The sequence below is a fragment of the Electrona antarctica genome (genome assembly GCF_951216825.1).
Source record: "Electrona antarctica genome assembly, chromosome: 16".
NCBI classification, from domain to species: Eukaryota; Metazoa; Chordata; class Actinopteri; order Myctophiformes; family Myctophidae; genus Electrona; species Electrona antarctica.
Window position 1 is genome coordinate 46,617,125 of NC_136797.1, and position 16,948 is coordinate 46,634,072.

Below are 16,948 nucleotides of genomic sequence, written 5' to 3' on the forward strand. Positions count from 1 at the left end.
CCTATTTGCACTCAAGACAACCGAGCGCACCACCGTGCTCCATGTCATTTTCTTCAACAGCTGAGCTGGCCTTGTCCAATGGGCAAGGCCTTCCAAAAATATCCATAACTCATCAACGTCCCTCTCCACGGAAGTCTTTAGTAAAAGGCGAAAGGCTTATTCGTCATGAAGAGAGACCCGAGTAATTCTACCCGCTTGCCACAGCGGCCGGCAAAGCCTCTAGCCGCGCCGGTCAAGCGCTTAACGGCGCGCGTGCACGCACACACTTGGCGTGGGCAGCTCCGCAAAACAGCACATGCGTTATTTCACAGTCCGAGGTGGCCCTGTGCCCCCGCGGCTGGGTTTAAGGCGTCTTGGGTGGGTGGTTAAGAGCGGGTGTCCGGGTTGAAAGCGGGGCCTGTCGGATTGAGGGTGGGGTTTAATGATGTAGGCGTGGCCTATGCGCTTTGGGGGGCAAAAAGTTTTAGTGGTGCACAAAGATCTAGTGTTTAGCATGGCCATTCATGAATGACCATTGCTCATTCAGTATGCCGACATGAAAATGCTTACAGCACCTGGTATTCCCAGGCGGTCTCCCATCCAAGTACTAACCAGGCCCGACCCTGCTTAGCTTCCGAGATCGGACGAGATCGGGCGTGTTCAGGGTGGTATGGCCGTAAGCAAAGGCAGCGGTGGCCGGTACGGCCCATATACAGCAGATGGCAGTAGCCAATGCGTTAATGAAAAGCTTACAGCACCTGGTGTTAGATTGTGAAGATTCCGGGGGGGTGCTTAAGAGTGGGTACCCGGGTTCGGATGGAGAGCCGGGTCGTGGGTTTAGCTGGCTTCGGGCCTGGCACCCCGGTGGGAGACCAGGGCTCCCTGGGTCCGAGTGGAGAGCAGGGCAAAAGGTACCCGGGTTCGGATGGAGAGCCGGGTCGTGGGTTTAGCTGGCTTCGGGCCTGGCACCCCGGTGGGGGCCCAAGGCTTCCTGGGTCCGAGTGGAGGGCCGGGCAAAACGACTTTCTGCTGTCCACACTTTGAAGATTTTACACTCGTGCCCCGGAAGTCACGTTAGAGGCTGGCCCAGGCCACCCCCTCCCCCTCCTGGGTGACAAGGCTCCCCGGGGCCGCGTGGAGAGCCAGGCATAACGCCACATTGGGTGTTTTTCAGGTAGGGTAGGGCTCCTTTCCAGCACTATCCGCATGTTTTCAACACTTAATCAGGGGAGAGCGCGAACGCAGTCCCCCACTACCAGAAATTGTGCAGTCGAGATTCCCACATTTGGGGAATTCGCCCGGGTCAGCAAAGCACGGGGTGCAATGGCTGAGCCTCGCCGAGGATGAACCACCTTCATGATCATGGTGTCTACCCTGCCAGGTAAGTATGAGTTGTACATGCTGGCCATAGAGGAAAGCACTCAATCCACACACCAGTGCCCTGCCGGTCAGTCAACGACTAGTCCCCTCCACGTGGGCGTAACAATGGCCTCTTTGCGGTACCCAACAACCAAGTCTTAAAATTCCCCTTTAAGCACACACACAAGACACAGTGGCAGTATGTGAGCTTGCAGATATTAAGACTTTGACACATTTTGAGAACCTTCGATACTATTAGTTAAAGCGCTCACACCTATTTGCACTCAAGACAACCGAGCGCACCACCGTGCTCCATGTCATTTTCTTCAACAGCTGAGCTGGCCTTGTCCAATGGGCAAGGCCTTCCAAAAATATCCATAACTCATCAACGTCCCTCTCCACGGAAGTCTTTAGTAAAAGGCGAAAGGCTTATTCGTCATGAAGAGAGACCCGAGTAATTCTACCCGCTTGCCACAGCGGCCGGCAAAGCCTCTAGCCGCGCCGGTCAAGCGCTTAACGGCGCGCGTGCACGCACACACTTGGCGTGGGCAGCTCCGCAAAACAGCACATGCGTTATTTCACAGTCCGAGGTGGCCCTGTGCCCCCGCGGCTGGGTTTAAGGCGTCTTGGGTGGGTGGTTAAGAGCGGGTGTCCGGGTTGAAAGCGGGGCCTGTCGGATTGAGGGTGGGGTTTAATGATGTAGGCGTGGCCTATGCGCTTTGGGGGGCAAAAAGTTTTAGTGGTGCACAAAGATCTAGTGTTTAGCATGGCCATTCATGAATGACCATTGCTCATTCAGTATGCCGACATGAAAATGCTTACAGCACCTGGTATTCCCAGGCGGTCTCCCATCCAAGTACTAACCAGGCCCGACCCTGCTTAGCTTCCGAGATCGGACGAGATCGGGCGTGTTCAGGGTGGTATGGCCGTAAGCAAAGGCAGCGGTGGCCGGTACGGCCCATATACAGCAGATGGCAGTAGCCAATGCGTTAATGAAAAGCTTACAGCACCTGGTGTTAGATTGTGAAGATTCCGGGGGGGTGCTTAAGAGTGGGTACCCGGGTTCGGATGGAGAGCCGGGTCGTGGGTTTAGCTGGCTTCGGGCCTGGCACCCCGGTGGGAGACCAGGGCTCCCTGGGTCCGAGTGGAGAGCAGGGCAAAAGGTACCCGGGTTCGGATGGAGAGCCGGGTCGTGGGTTTAGCTGGCTTCGGGCCTGGCACCCCGGTGGGGGCCCAAGGCTTCCTGGGTCCGAGTGGAGGGCCGGGCAAAACGACTTTCTGCTGTCCACACTATGAAGATTTTACACTCGTGCCCCGGAAGTCACGTTAGAGGCTGGCCCAGGCCACCCCCTCCCCCTCCTGGGTGACAAGGCTCCCCGGGGCCGCGTGGAGAGCCAGGCAAAACGCCACATTGGGTGTTTTTCAGGTAGGGTAGGGCTCCTTTCCAGCACTATCCGCATGTTTTCAACACTTAATCAGGGGAGAGCGCGAACGCAGTCCCCCACTACCAGAAATTGTGCAGTCGAGATTCCCACATTTGGGGAATTCGCCCGGGTCAGCAAAGCACGGGGTGCAATGGCTGAGCCTCGCCGAGGATGAACCACCTTCATGATCATGGTGTCTACCCTGCCAGGTAAGTATGAGTTGTACATGCTGGCCATAGAGGAAAGCACTCAATCCACACACCAGTGCCCTGCCGGTCAGTCAACGACTAGTCCCCTCCACGTGGGCGTAACAATGGCCTCTTTGCGGTACCCAACAACCAAGTCTTAAAATTCCCCTTTAAGCACACACACAAGACACAGTGGCAGTATGTGAGCTTGCAGATATTAAGACTTTGACACATTTTGAGAACCTTCGATACTATTAGTTAAAGCGCTCACACCTATTTGCACTCAAGACAACCGAGCGCACCACCGTGCTCCATGTCATTTTCTTCAACAGCTGAGCTGGCATTGTCCAATGGGCAAGGCCTTCCAAAAATATCCATAACTCATCAACGTCCCTCTCCACGGAAGTCTTTAGTAAAAGGCGAAAGGCTTATTCGTCATGAAGAGAGACCCGAGTAATTCTACCCGCTTGCCACAGCGGCCGGCAAAGCCTCTAGCCGCGCCGGTCAAGCGCTTAACGGCGCGCGTGCACGCACACACTTGGCGTGGGCAGCTCCGCAAAACAGCACATGCGTTATTTCACAGTCCGAGGTGGCCCTGTGCCCCCGCGGCTGGGTTTAAGGCGTCTTGGGTGGGTGGTTAAGAGCGGGTGTCCGGGTTGAAAGCGGGGCCTGTCGGATTGAGGGTGGGGTTTAATGATGTAGGCGTGGCCTATGCGCTTTGGGGGGCAAAAAGTTTTAGTGGTGCACAAAGATCTAGTGTTTAGCATGGCCATTCATGAATGACCATTGCTCATTCAGTATGCCGACATGAAAATGCTTACAGCACCTGGTATTCCCAGGCGGTCTCCCATCCAAGTACTAACCAGGCCCGAACCTGCTTAGCTTCCGAGATCGGACGAGATCGGGCGTGTTCAGGGTGGTATGGCCGTAAGCAAAGGCAGCGGTGGCCGGTACGGCCCATATACAGCAGATGGCAGTAGCCAATGCGTTAATGAAAAGCTTACAGCACCTGGTGTTAGATTGTGAAGATTCCGGGGGGGTGCTTAAGAGTGGGTACCCGGGTTCGGATGGAGAGCCGGGTCGTGGGTTTAGCTGGCTTCGGGCCTGGCACCCCGGTGGGAGACCAGGGCTCCCTGGGTCCGAGTGGAGAGCAGGGCAAAAGGTACCCGGGTTCGGATGGAGAGCCGGGTCGTGGGTTTAGCTGGCTTCGGGCCTGGCACCCCGGTGGGGGCCCAAGGCTTCCTGGGTCCGAGTGGAGGGCCGGGCAAAACGACTTTCTGCTGTCCACACTTTGAAGATTTTACACTCGTGCCCCGGAAGTCACGTTAGAGGCTGGCCCAGGCCACCCCCTCCCCCTCCTGGGTGACAAGGCTCCCCGGGGCCGCGTGGAGAGCCAGGCAAAACGCCACATTGGGTGTTTTTCAGGTAGGGTAGGGCTCCTTTCCAGCACTATCCGCATGTTTTCAACACTTAATCAGGGGAGAGCGCGAACGCAGTCCCCCACTACCAGAAATTGTGCAGTCGAGATTCCCACATTTGGGGAATTCGCCCGGGTCAGCAAAGCACGGGGTGCAATGGCTGAGCCTCGCCGAGGATGAACCACCTTCATGATCATGGTGTCTACCCTGCCAGGTAAGTATGAGTTGTACATGCTGGCCATAGAGGAAAGCACTCAATCCACACACCAGTGCCCTGCCGGTCAGTCAACGACCAGTCCCCTCCACGTGGGCGTAACAATGGCCTCTTTGCGGTACCCAACAACCAAGTCTTAAAATTCCCCTTTAAGCACACACACAAGACACAGTGGCAGTATGTGAGCTTGCAGATATTAAGACTTTGACACATTTTGAGAACCTTCGATACTATTAGTTAAAGCGCTCACACCTATTTGCACTCAAGACAACCGAGCGCACCACCGTGCTCCATGTCATTTTCTTCAACAGCTGAGCTGGCCTTGTCCAATGGGCAAGGCCTTCCAAAAATATCCATAACTCATCAACATCCCTCTCCACGGAAGTCTTTAGTAAAAGGCGAAAGGCTTATTCGTCATGAAGAGAGACCCGAGTAATTCTACCCGCTTGCCACAGCGGCCGGCAAAGCCTCTAGCCGCGCCGGTCAAGCGCTTAACGGCGCGCGTGCACGCACACACTTGGCGTGGGCAGCTCCGCAAAACAGCACATGCGTTATTTCACAGTCCGAGGTGGCCCTGTGCCCCCGCGGCTGGGTTTAAGGCGTCTTGGGTGGGTGGTTAAGAGCGGGTGTCCGGGTTGAAAGCGGGGCCTGTCGGATTGAGGGTGGGGTTTAATGATGTAGGCGTGGCCTATGCGCTTTGGGGGGCAAAAAGTTTTAGTGGTGCACAAAGATCTAGTGTTTAGCATGGCCATTCATGAATGACCATTGCTCATTCAGTATGCCGACATGAAAATGCTTACAGCACCTGGTATTCCCAGGCGGTCTCCCATCCAAGTACTAACCAGGCCCGACCCTGCTTAGCTTCCGAGATCGGACGAGATCGGGCGTGTTCAGGGTGGTATGGCCGTAAGCAAAGGCAGCGGTGGCCGGTACGGCCCATATACAGCAGATGGCAGTAGCCAATGCGTTAATGAAAAGCTTACAGCACCTGGTGTTAGATTGTGAAGATTCCGGGGGGGTGCTTAAGAGTGGGTACCCGGGTTCGGATGGAGAGCCGGGTCGTGGGTTTAGCTGGCTTCGGGCCTGGCACCCCGGTGGGAGACCAGGGCTCCCTGGGTCCGAGTGGAGAGCAGGGCAAAAGGTACCCGGGTTCGGATGGAGAGCCGGGTCGTGGGTTTAGCTGGCTTCGGGCCTGGCACCTCGGTGGGAGACCAGGGCTCCCTGGGTCCGAGTGGAGAGCAGGGCAAAAGGTACCCGGGTTCGGATGGAGAGCCGGGTCGTGGGTTTAGCTGGCTTCGGGCCTGGCACCCCGGTGGGGGCCCAAGGCTTCCTGGGTCCGAGTGGAGGGCCGGGCAAAACGACTTTCTGCTGTCCACACTTTGAAGATTTTACACTCGTGCCCCGGAAGTCACGTTAGAGGCTGGCCCAGGCCACCCCCTCCCCCTCCTGGGTGACAAGGCTCCCCGGGGCCGCGTGGAGAGCCAGGCAAAACGCCACATTGGGTGTTTTTCAGGTAGGGTAGGGCTCCTTTCCAGCACTATCCACATGTTTTCAACACTTAATCAGGGGAGAGCGCGAACGCAGTCCCCCACTACCAGAAATTGTGCAGTCGAGATTCCCACATTTGGGGAATTCGCCCGGGTCAGCAAAGCACGGGGTGCAATGGCTGAGCCTCGCCGAGGATGAACCACCTTCATGATCATGGTGTCTACCCTGCCAGGTAAGTATGAGTTGTACATGCTGGCCATAGAGGAAAGCACTCAATCCACACACCAGTGCCCTGCCGGTCAGTCAACGACTAGTCCCCTCCACGTGGGCGTAACAATGGCCTCTTTGCGGTACCCAACAACCAAGTCTTAAAATTCCCCTTTAAGCACACACACAAGACACAGTGGCAGTATGTGAGCTTGCAGATATTAAGACTTTGACACATTTTGAGAACCTTCGATACTATTAGTTAAAGCGCTCACACCTATTTGCACTCAAGACAACCGAGCGCACCACCGTGCTCCATGTCATTTTCTTCAACAGCTGAGCTGGCCTTGTCCAATGGGCAAGGCCTTCCAAAAATATCCATAACTCATCAACGTCCCTCTCCACGGAAGTCTTTAGTAAAAGGCGAAAGGCTTATTCGTCATGAAGAGAGACCCGAGTAATTCTACCCGCTTGCCACAGCGGCCGGCAAAGCCTCTAGCCGCGCCGGTCAAGCGCTTAACGGCGCGCGTGCACGCACACACTTGGCGTGGGCAGCTCCGCAAAACAGCACATGCGTTATTTCACAGTCCGAGGTGGCCCTGTGCCCCCGCGGCTGGGTTTAAGGCGTCTTGGGTGGGTGGTTAAGAGCGGGTGTCCGGGTTGAAAGCGGGGCCTGTCGGATTGAGGGTGGGGTTTAATGATGTAGGCGTGGCCTATGCGCTTTGGGGGGCAAAAAGTTTTAGTGGTGCACAAAGATCTAGTGTTTAGCATGGCCATTCATGAATGACCATTGCTCATTCAGTATGCCGACATGAAAATGCTTACAGCACCTGGTATTCCCAGGCGGTCTCCCATCCAAGTACTAACCAGGCCCGACCCTGCTTAGCTTCCGAGATCGGACGAGATCGGGCGTGTTCAGGGTGGTATGGCCGTAAGCAAAGGCAGCGGTGGCCGGTACGGCCCATATACAGCAGATGGCAGTAGCCAATGCGTTAATGAAAAGCTTACAGCACCTGGTGTTAGATTGTGAAGATTCCGGGGGGGTGCTTAAGAGTGGGTACCCGGGTTCGGATGGAGAGCCGGGTCGTGGGTTTAGCTGGCTTCGGGCCTGGCACCCCGGTGGGAGACCAGGGCTCCCTGGGTCCGAGTGGAGAGCAGGGCAAAAGGTACCCGGGTTCGGATGGAGAGCCGGGTCGTGGGTTTAGCTGGCTTCGGGCCTGGCACCCCGGTGGGGGCCCAAGGCTTCCTGGGTCCGAGTGGAGGGCCGGGCAAAACGACTTTCTGCTGTCCACACTTTGAAGATTTTACACTCGTGCCCCGGAAGTCACGTTAGAGGCTGGCCCAGGCCACCCCCTCCCCCTCCTGGGTGACAAGGCTCCCCGGGGCCGCGTGGAGAGCCAGGCATAACGCCACATTGGGTGTTTTTCAGGTAGGGTAGGGCTCCTTTCCAGCACTATCCGCATGTTTTCAACACTTAATCAGGGGAGAGCGCGAACGCAGTCCCCCACTACCAGAAATTGTGCAGTCGAGATTCCCACATTTGGGGAATTCGCCCGGGTCAGAAAAGCACGGGGTGCAATGGCTGAGCCTCGCCGAGGATGAACCACCTTCATGATCATGGTGTCTACCCTGCCAGGTAAGTATGAGTTGTACATGCTGGCCATAGAGGAAAGCACTCAATCCACACACCAGTGCCCTGCCGGTCAGTCAACGACTAGTCCCCTCCACGTGGGCGTAACAATGGCCTCTTTGCGGTACCCAACAACCAAGTCTTAAAATTCCCCTTTAAGCACACACACAAGACACAGTGGCAGTATGTGAGCTTGCAGATATTAAGACTTTGACACATTTTGAGAACCTTCGATACTATTAGTTAAAGCGCTCACACCTATTTGCACTCAAGACAACCGAGCGCACCACCGTGCTCCATGTCATTTTCTTCAACAGCTGAGCTGGCCTTGTCCAATGGGCAAGGCCTTCCAAAAATATCCATAACTCATCAACGTCCCTCTCCACGGAAGTCTTTAGTAAAAGGCGAAAGGCTTATTCGTCATGAAGAGAGACCCGAGTAATTCTACCCGCTTGCCACAGCGGCCGGCAAAGCCTCTAGCCGCGCCGGTCAAGCGCTTAACGGCGCGCGTGCACGCACACACTTGGCGTGGGCAGCTCCGCAAAACAGCACATGCGTTATTTCACAGTCCGAGGTGGCCCTGTGCCCCCGCGGCTGGGTTTAAGGCGTCTTGGGTGGGTGGTTAAGAGCGGGTGTCCGGGTTGAAAGCGGGGCCTGTCGGATTGAGGGTGGGGTTTAATGATGTAGGCGTGGCCTATGCGCTTTGGGGGGCAAAAAGTTTTAGTGGTGCACAAAGATCTAGTGTTTAGCATGGCCATTCATGAATGACCATTGCTCATTCAGTATGCCGACATGAAAATGCTTACAGCACCTGGTATTCCCAGGCGGTCTCCCATCCAAGTACTAACCAGGGCCGACCCTGCTTAGCTTCCGAGATCGGACGAGATCGGGCGTGTTCAGGGTGGTATGGCCGTAAGCAAAGGCAGCGGTGGCCGGTACGGCCCATATACAGCAGATGGCAGTAGCCAATGCGTTAATGAAAAGCTTACAGCACCTGGTGTTAGATTGTGAAGATTCCGGGGGGGTGCTTAAGAGTGGGTACCCGGGTTCGGATGGAGAGCCGGGTCGTGGGTTTAGCTGGCTTCGGGCCTGGCACCCCGGTGGGAGACCAGGGCTCCCTGGGTCCGAGTGGAGAGCAGGGCAAAAGGTACCCGGGTTCGGATGGAGAGCCGGGTCGTGGGTTTAGCTGGCTTCGGGCCTGGCACCCCGGTGGGGGCCCAAGGCTTCCTGGGTCCGAGTGGAGGGCCGGGCAAAACGACTTTCTGCTGTCCACACTTTGAAGATTTTACACTCGTGCCCCGGAAGTCACGTTAGAGGCTGGCCCAGGCCACCCCCTCCCCCTCCTGGGTGACAAGGCTCCCCGGGGCCGCGTGGAGAGCCAGGCAAAACGCCACATTGGGTGTTTTTCAGGTAGGGTAGGGCTCCTTTCCAGCACTATCCGCATGTTTTCAACACTTAATCAGGGGAGAGCGCGAACGCAGTCCCCCACTACCAGAAATTGTGCAGTCGAGATTCCCACATTTGGGGAATTCGCCCGGGTCAGCAAAGCACGGGGTGCAATGGCTGAGCCTCGCCGAGGATGAACCACCTTCATGATCATGGTGTCTACCCTGCCAGGTAAGTATGAGTTGTACATGCTGGCCATAGAGGAAAGCACTCAATCCACACACCAGTGCCCTGCCGGTCAGTCAACGACTAGTCCCCTCCACGTGGGCGTAACAATGGCCTCTTTGCGGTACCCAACAACCAAGTCTTAAAATTCCCCTTTAAGCACACACACAAGACACAGTGGCAGTATGTGAGCTTGCAGATATTAAGACTTTGACACATTTTGAGAACCTTCGATACTATTAGTTAAAGCGCTCACACCTATTTGCACTCAAGACAACCGAGCGCACCACCGTGCTCCATGTCATTTTCTTCAACAGCTGAGCTGGCCTTGTCCAATGGGCAAGGCCTTCCAAAAATATCCATAACTCATCAACGTCCCTCTCCACGGAAGTCTTTAGTAAAAGGCGAAAGGCTTATTCGTCATGAAGAGAGACCCGAGTAATTCTACCCGCTTGCCACAGCGGCCGGCAAAGCCTCTAGCCGCGCCGGTCAAGCGCTTAACGGCGCGCGTGCACGCACACACTTGGCGTGGGCAGCTCCGCAAAACAGCACATGCGTTATTTCACAGTCCGAGGTGGCCCTGTGCCCCCGCGGCTGGGTTTAAGGCGTCTTGGGTGGGTGGTTAAGAGCGGGTGTCCGGGTTGAAAGCGGGGCCTGTCGGATTGAGGGTGGGGTTTAATGATGTAGGCGTGGCCTATGCGCTTTGGGGGGCAAAAAGTTTTAGTGGTGCACAAAGATCTAGTGTTTAGCATGGCCATTCATGAATGACCATTGCTCATTCAGTATGCCGACATGAAAATGCTTACAGCACCTGGTATTCCCAGGCGGTCTCCCATCCAAGTACTAACCAGGCCCGACCCTGCTTAGCTTCCGAGATCGGACGAGATCGGGCGTGTTCAGGGTGGTATGGCCGTAAGCAAAGGCAGCGGTGGCCGGTACGGCCCATATACAGCAGATGGCAGTAGCCAATGCGTTAATGAAAAGCTTACAGCACCTGGTGTTAGATTGTGAAGATTCCGGGGGGGTGCTTAAGAGTGGGTACCCGGGTTCGGATGGAGAGCCGGGTCGTGGGTTTAGCTGGCTTCGGGCCTGGCACCCCGGTGGGAGACCAGGGCTCCCTGGGTCCGAGTGGAGAGCAGGGCAAAAGGTACCCGGGTTCGGATGGAGAGCCGGGTCGTGGGTTTAGCTGGCTTCGGGCCTGGCACCCCGGTGGGGGCCCAAGGCTTCCTGGGTCCGAGTGGAGGGCCGGGCAAAACGACTTTCTGCTGTCCACACTTTGAAGATTTTACACTCGTGCCCCGGAAGTCACGTTAGAGGCTGGCCCAGGCCACCCCCTCCCCCTCCTGGGTGACAAGGCTCCCCGGGGCCGCGTGGAGAGCCAGGCATAACGCCACATTGGGTGTTTTTCAGGTAGGGTAGGGCTCCTTTCCAGCACTATCCGCATGTTTTCAACACTTAATCAGGGGAGAGCGCGAACGCAGTCCCCCACTACCAGAAATTGTGCAGTCGAGATTCCCACATTTGGGGAATTCGCCCGGGTCAGAAAAGCACGGGGTGCAATGGCTGAGCCTCGCCGAGGATGAACCACCTTCATGATCATGGTGTCTACCCTGCCAGGTAAGTATGAGTTGTACATGCTGGCCATAGAGGAAAGCACTCAATCCACACACCAGTGCCCTGCCGGTCAGTCAACGACTAGTCCCCTCCACGTGGGCGTAACAATGGCCTCTTTGCGGTACCCATCAACCAAGTCTTAAAATTCCCCTTTAAGCACACACACAAGACACAGTGGCAGTATGTGAGCTTGCAGATATTAAGACTTTGACACATTTTGAGAACCTTCGATACTATTAGTTAAAGCGCTCACACCTATTTGCACTCAAGACAACCGAGCGCACCACCGTGCTCCATGTCATTTTCTTCAACAGCTGAGCTGGCCTTGTCCAATGGGCAAGGCCTTCCAAAAATATCCATAACTCATCAACGTCCCTCTCCACGGAAGTCTTTAGTAAAAGGCGAAAGGCTTATTCGTCATGAAGAGAGACCCGAGTAATTCTACCCGCTTGCCACAGCGGCCGGCAAAGCCTCTAGCCGCGCCGGTCAAGCGCTTAACGGCGCGCGTGCACGCACACACTTGGCGTGGGCAGCTCCGCAAAACAGCACATGCGTTATTTCACAGTCCGAGGTGGCCCTGTGCCCCCGCGGCTGGGTTTAAGGCGTCTTGGGTGGGTGGTTAAGAGCGGGTGTCCGGGTTGAAAGCGGGGCCTGTCGGATTGAGGGTGGGGTTTAATGATGTAGGCGTGGCCTATGCGCTTTGGGGGGCAAAAAGTTTTAGTGGTGCACAAAGATCTAGTGTTTAGCATGGCCATTCATGAATGACCATTGCTCATTCAGTATGCCGACATGAAAATGCTTACAGCACCTGGTATTCCCAGGCGGTCTCCCATCCAAGTACTAACCAGGGCCGACCCTGCTTAGCTTCCGAGATCGGACGAGATCGGGCGTGTTCAGGGTGGTATGGCCGTAAGCAAAGGCAGCGGTGGCCGGTACGGCCCATATACAGCAGATGGCAGTAGCCAATGCGTTAATGAAAAGCTTACAGCACCTGGTGTTAGATTGTGAAGATTCCGGGGGGGTGCTTAAGAGTGGGTACCCGGGTTCGGATGGAGAGCCGGGTCGTGGGTTTAGCTGGCTTCGGGCCTGGCACCCCGGTGGGAGACCAGGGCTCCCTGGGTCCGAGTGGAGAGCAGGGCAAAAGGTACCCGGGTTCGGATGGAGAGCCGGGTCGTGGGTTTAGCTGGCTTCGGGCCTGGCACCCCGGTGGGGGCCCAAGGCTTCCTGGGTCCGAGTGGAGGGCCGGGCAAAACGACTTTCTGCTGTCCACACTTTGAAGATTTTACACTCGTGCCCCGGAAGTCACGTTAGAGGCTGGCCCAGGCCACCCCCTCCCCCTCCTGGGTGACAAGGCTCCCCGGGGCCGCGTGGAGAGCCAGGCAAAACGCCACATTGGGTGTTTTTCAGGTAGGGTAGGGCTCCTTTCCAGCACTATCCGCATGTTTTCAACACTTAATCAGGGGAGAGCGCGAACGCAGTCCCCCACTACCAGAAATTGTGCAGTCGAGATTCCCACATTTGGGGAATTTGCCCGGGTCAGCAAAGCACGGGGTGCAATGGCTGAGCCTCGCCGAGGATGAACCACCTTCATGATCATGGTGTCTACCCTGCCAGGTAAGTATGAGTTGTACATGCTGGCCATAGAGGAAAGCACTCAATCCACACACCAGTGCCCTGCCGGTCAGTCAACGACTAGTCCCCTCCACGTGGGCGTAACAATGGCCTCTTTGCGGTACCCAACAACCAAGTCTTAAAATTCCCCTTTAAGCACACACACAAGACACAGTGGCAGTATGTGAGCTTGCAGATATTAAGACTTTGACACATTTTGAGAACCTTCGATACTATTAGTTAAAGCGCTCACACCTATTTGCACTCAAGACAACCGAGCGCACCACCGTGCTCCATGTCATTTTCTTCAACAGCTGAGCTGGCCTTGTCCAATGGGCAAGGCCTTCCAAAAATATCCATAACTCATCAACGTCCCTCTCCACGGAAGTCTTTAGTAAAAGGCGAAAGGCTTATTCGTCATGAAGAGAGACCCGAGTAATTCTACCCGCTTGCCACAGCGGCCGGCAAAGCCTCTAGCCGCGCCGGTCAAGCGCTTAACGGCGCGCGTGCACGCACACACTTGGCGTGGGCAGCTCCGCAAAACAGCACATGCGTTATTTCACAGTCCGAGGTGGCCCTGTGCCCCCGCGGCTGGGTTTAAGGCGTCTTGGGTGGGTGGTTAAGAGCGGGTGTCCGGGTTGAAAGCGGGGCCTGTCGGATTGAGGGTGGGGTTTAATGATGTAGGCGTGGCCTATGCGCTTTGGGGGGCAAAAAGTTTTAGTGGTGCACAAAGATCTAGTGTTTAGCATGGCCATTCATGAATGACCATTGCTCATTCAGTATGCCGACATGAAAATGCTTACAGCACCTGGTATTCCCAGGCGGTCTCCCATCCAAGTACTAACCAGGGCCGACCCTGCTTAGCTTCCGAGATCGGACGAGATCGGGCGTGTTCAGGGTGGTATGGCCGTAAGCAAAGGCAGCGGTGGCCGGTACGGCCCATATACAGCAGATGGCAGTAGCCAATGCGTTAATGAAAAGCTTACAGCACCTGGTGTTAGATTGTGAAGATTCCGGGGGGGTGCTTAAGAGTGGGTACCCGGGTTCGGATGGAGAGCCGGGTCGTGGGTTTAGCTGGCTTCGGGCCTGGCACCCCGGTGGGAGACCAGGGCTCCCTGGGTCCGAGTGGAGAGCAGGGCAAAAGGTACCCGGGTTCGGATGGAGAGCCGGGTCGTGGGTTTAGCTGGCTTCGGGCCTGGCACCCCGGTGGGGGCCCAAGGCTTCCTGGGTCCGAGTGGAGGGCCGGGCAAAACGACTTTCTGCTGTCCACACTTTGAAGATTTTACACTCGTGCCCCGGAAGTCACGTTAGAGGCTGGCCCAGGCCACCCCCTCCCCCTCCTGGGTGACAAGGCTCCCCGGGGCCGCGTGGAGAGCCAGGCATAACGCCACATTGGGTGTTTTTCAGGTAGGGTAGGGCTCCTTTCCAGCACTATCCGCATGTTTTCAACACTTAATCAGGGGAGAGCGCGAACGCAGTCCCCCACTACCAGAAATTGTGCAGTCGAGATTCCCACATTTGGGGAATTCGCCCGGGTCAGAAAAGCACGGGGTGCAATGGCTGAGCCTCGCCGAGGATGAACCACCTTCATGATCATGGTGTCTACCCTGCCAGGTAAGTATGAGTTGTACATGCTGGCCATAGAGGAAAGCACTCAATCCACACACCAGTGCCCTGCCGGTCAGTCAACGACTAGTCCCCTCCACGTGGGCGTAACAATGGCCTCTTTGCGGTACCCAACAACCAAGTCTTAAAATTCCCCTTTAAGCACACACACAAGACACAGTGGCAGTATGTGAGCTTGCAGATATTAAGACTTTGACACATTTTGAGAACCTTCGATACTATTAGTTAAAGCGCTCACACCTATTTGCACTCAAGACAACCGAGCGCACCACCGTGCTCCATGTCATTTTCTTCAACAGCTGAGCTGGCCTTGTCCAATGGGCAAGGCCTTCCAAAAATATCCATAACTCATCAACGTCCCTCTCCACGGAAGTCTTTAGTAAAAGGCGAAAGGCTTATTCGTCATGAAGAGAGACCCGAGTAATTCTACCCGCTTGCCACAGCGGCCGGCAAAGCCTCTAGCCGCGCCGGTCAAGCGCTTAACGGCGCGCGTGCACGCACACACTTGGCGTGGGCAGCTCCGCAAAACAGCACATGCGTTATTTCACAGTCCGAGGTGGCCCTGTGCCCCCGCGGCTGGGTTTAAGGCGTCTTGGGTGGGTGGTTAAGAGCGGGTGTCCGGGTTGAAAGCGGGGCCTGTCGGATTGAGGGTGGGGTTTAATGATGTAGGCGTGGCCTATGCGCTTTGGGGGGCAAAAAGTTTTAGTGGTGCACAAAGATCTAGTGTTTAGCATGGCCATTCATGAATGACCATTGCTCATTCAGTATGCCGACATGAAAATGCTTACAGCACCTGGTATTCCCAGGCGGTCTCCCATCCAAGTACTAACCAGGCCCGACCCTGCTTAGCTTCCGAGATCGGACGAGATCGGGCGTGTTCAGGGTGGTATGGCCGTAAGCAAAGGCAGCGGTGGCCGGTACGGCCCATATACAGCAGATGGCAGTAGCCAATGCGTTAATGAAAAGCTTACAGCACCTGGTGTTAGATTGTGAAGATTCCGGGGGGGTGCTTAAGAGTGGGTACCCGGGTTCGGATGGAGAGCCGGGTCGTGGGTTTAGCTGGCTTCGGGCCTGGCACCCCGGTGGGAGACCAGGGCTCCCTGGGTCCGAGTGGAGAGCAGGGCAAAAGGTACCCGGGTTCGGATGGAGAGCCGGGTCGTGGGTTTAGCTGGCTTCGGGCCTGGCACCCCGGTGGGGGCCCAAGGCTTCCTGGGTCCGAGTGGAGGGCCGGGCAAAACGACTTTCTGCTGTCCACACTTTGAAGATTTTACACTCGTGCCCCGGAAGTCACGTTAGAGGCTGGCCCAGGCCACCCCCTCCCCCTCCTGGGTGACAAGGCTCCCCGGGGCCGCGTGGAGAGCCAGGCAAAACGCCACATTGGGTGTTTTTCAGGTAGGGTAGGGCTCCTTTCCAGCACTATCCGCATGTTTTCAACACTTAATCAGGGGAGAGCGCGAACGCAGTCCCCCACTACCAGAAATTGTGCAGTCGAGATTCCCACATTTGGGGAATTTGCCCGGGTCAGCAAAGCACGGGGTGCAATGGCTGAGCCTCGCCGAGGATGAACCACCTTCATGATCATGGTGTCTACCCTGCCAGGTAAGTATGAGTTGTACATGCTGGCCATAGAGGAAAGCACTCAATCCACACACCAGTGCCCTGCCGGTCAGTCAACGACTAGTCCCCTCCACGTGGGCGTAACAATGGCCTCTTTGCGGTACCCAACAACCAAGTCTTAAAATTCCCCTTTAAGCACACACACAAGACACAGTGGCAGTATGTGAGCTTGCAGATATTAAGACTTTGACACATTTTGAGAACCTTCGATACTATTAGTTAAAGCGCTCACACCTATTTGCACTCAAGACAACCGAGCGCACCACCGTGCTCCATGTCATTTTCTTCAACAGCTGAGCTGGCCTTGTCCAATGGGCAAGGCCTTCCAAAAATATCCATAACTCATCAACGTCCCTCTCCACGGAAGTCTTTAGTAAAAGGCGAAAGGCTTATTCGTCATGAAGAGAGACCCGAGTAATTCTACCCGCTTGCCACAGCGGCCGGCAAAGCCTCTAGCCGCGCCGGTCAAGCGCTTAACGGCGCGCGTGCACGCACACACTTGGCGTGGGCAGCTCCGCAAAACAGCACATGCGTTATTTCACAGTCCGAGGTGGCCCTGTGCCCCCGCGGCTGGGTTTAAGGCGTCTTGGGTGGGTGGTTAAGAGCGGGTGTCCGGGTTGAAAGCGGGGCCTGTCGGATTGAGGGTGGGGTTTAATGATGTAGGCGTGGCCTATGCGCTTTGGGGGGCAAAAAGTTTTAGTGGTGCACAAAGATCTAGTGTTTAGCATGGCCATTCATGAATGACCATTGCTCATTCAGTATGCCGACATGAAAATGCTTACAGCACCTGGTATTCCCAGGCGGTCTCCCATCCAAGTACTAACCAGGCCCGACCCTGCTTAGCTTCCGAGATCGGACGAGATCGGGCGTGTTCAGGGTGGTATGGCCGTAAGCAAAGGCAGCGGTGGCCGGTACGGCCCATATACAGCAGATGGCAGTAGCCAATGCGTTAATGAAAAGCT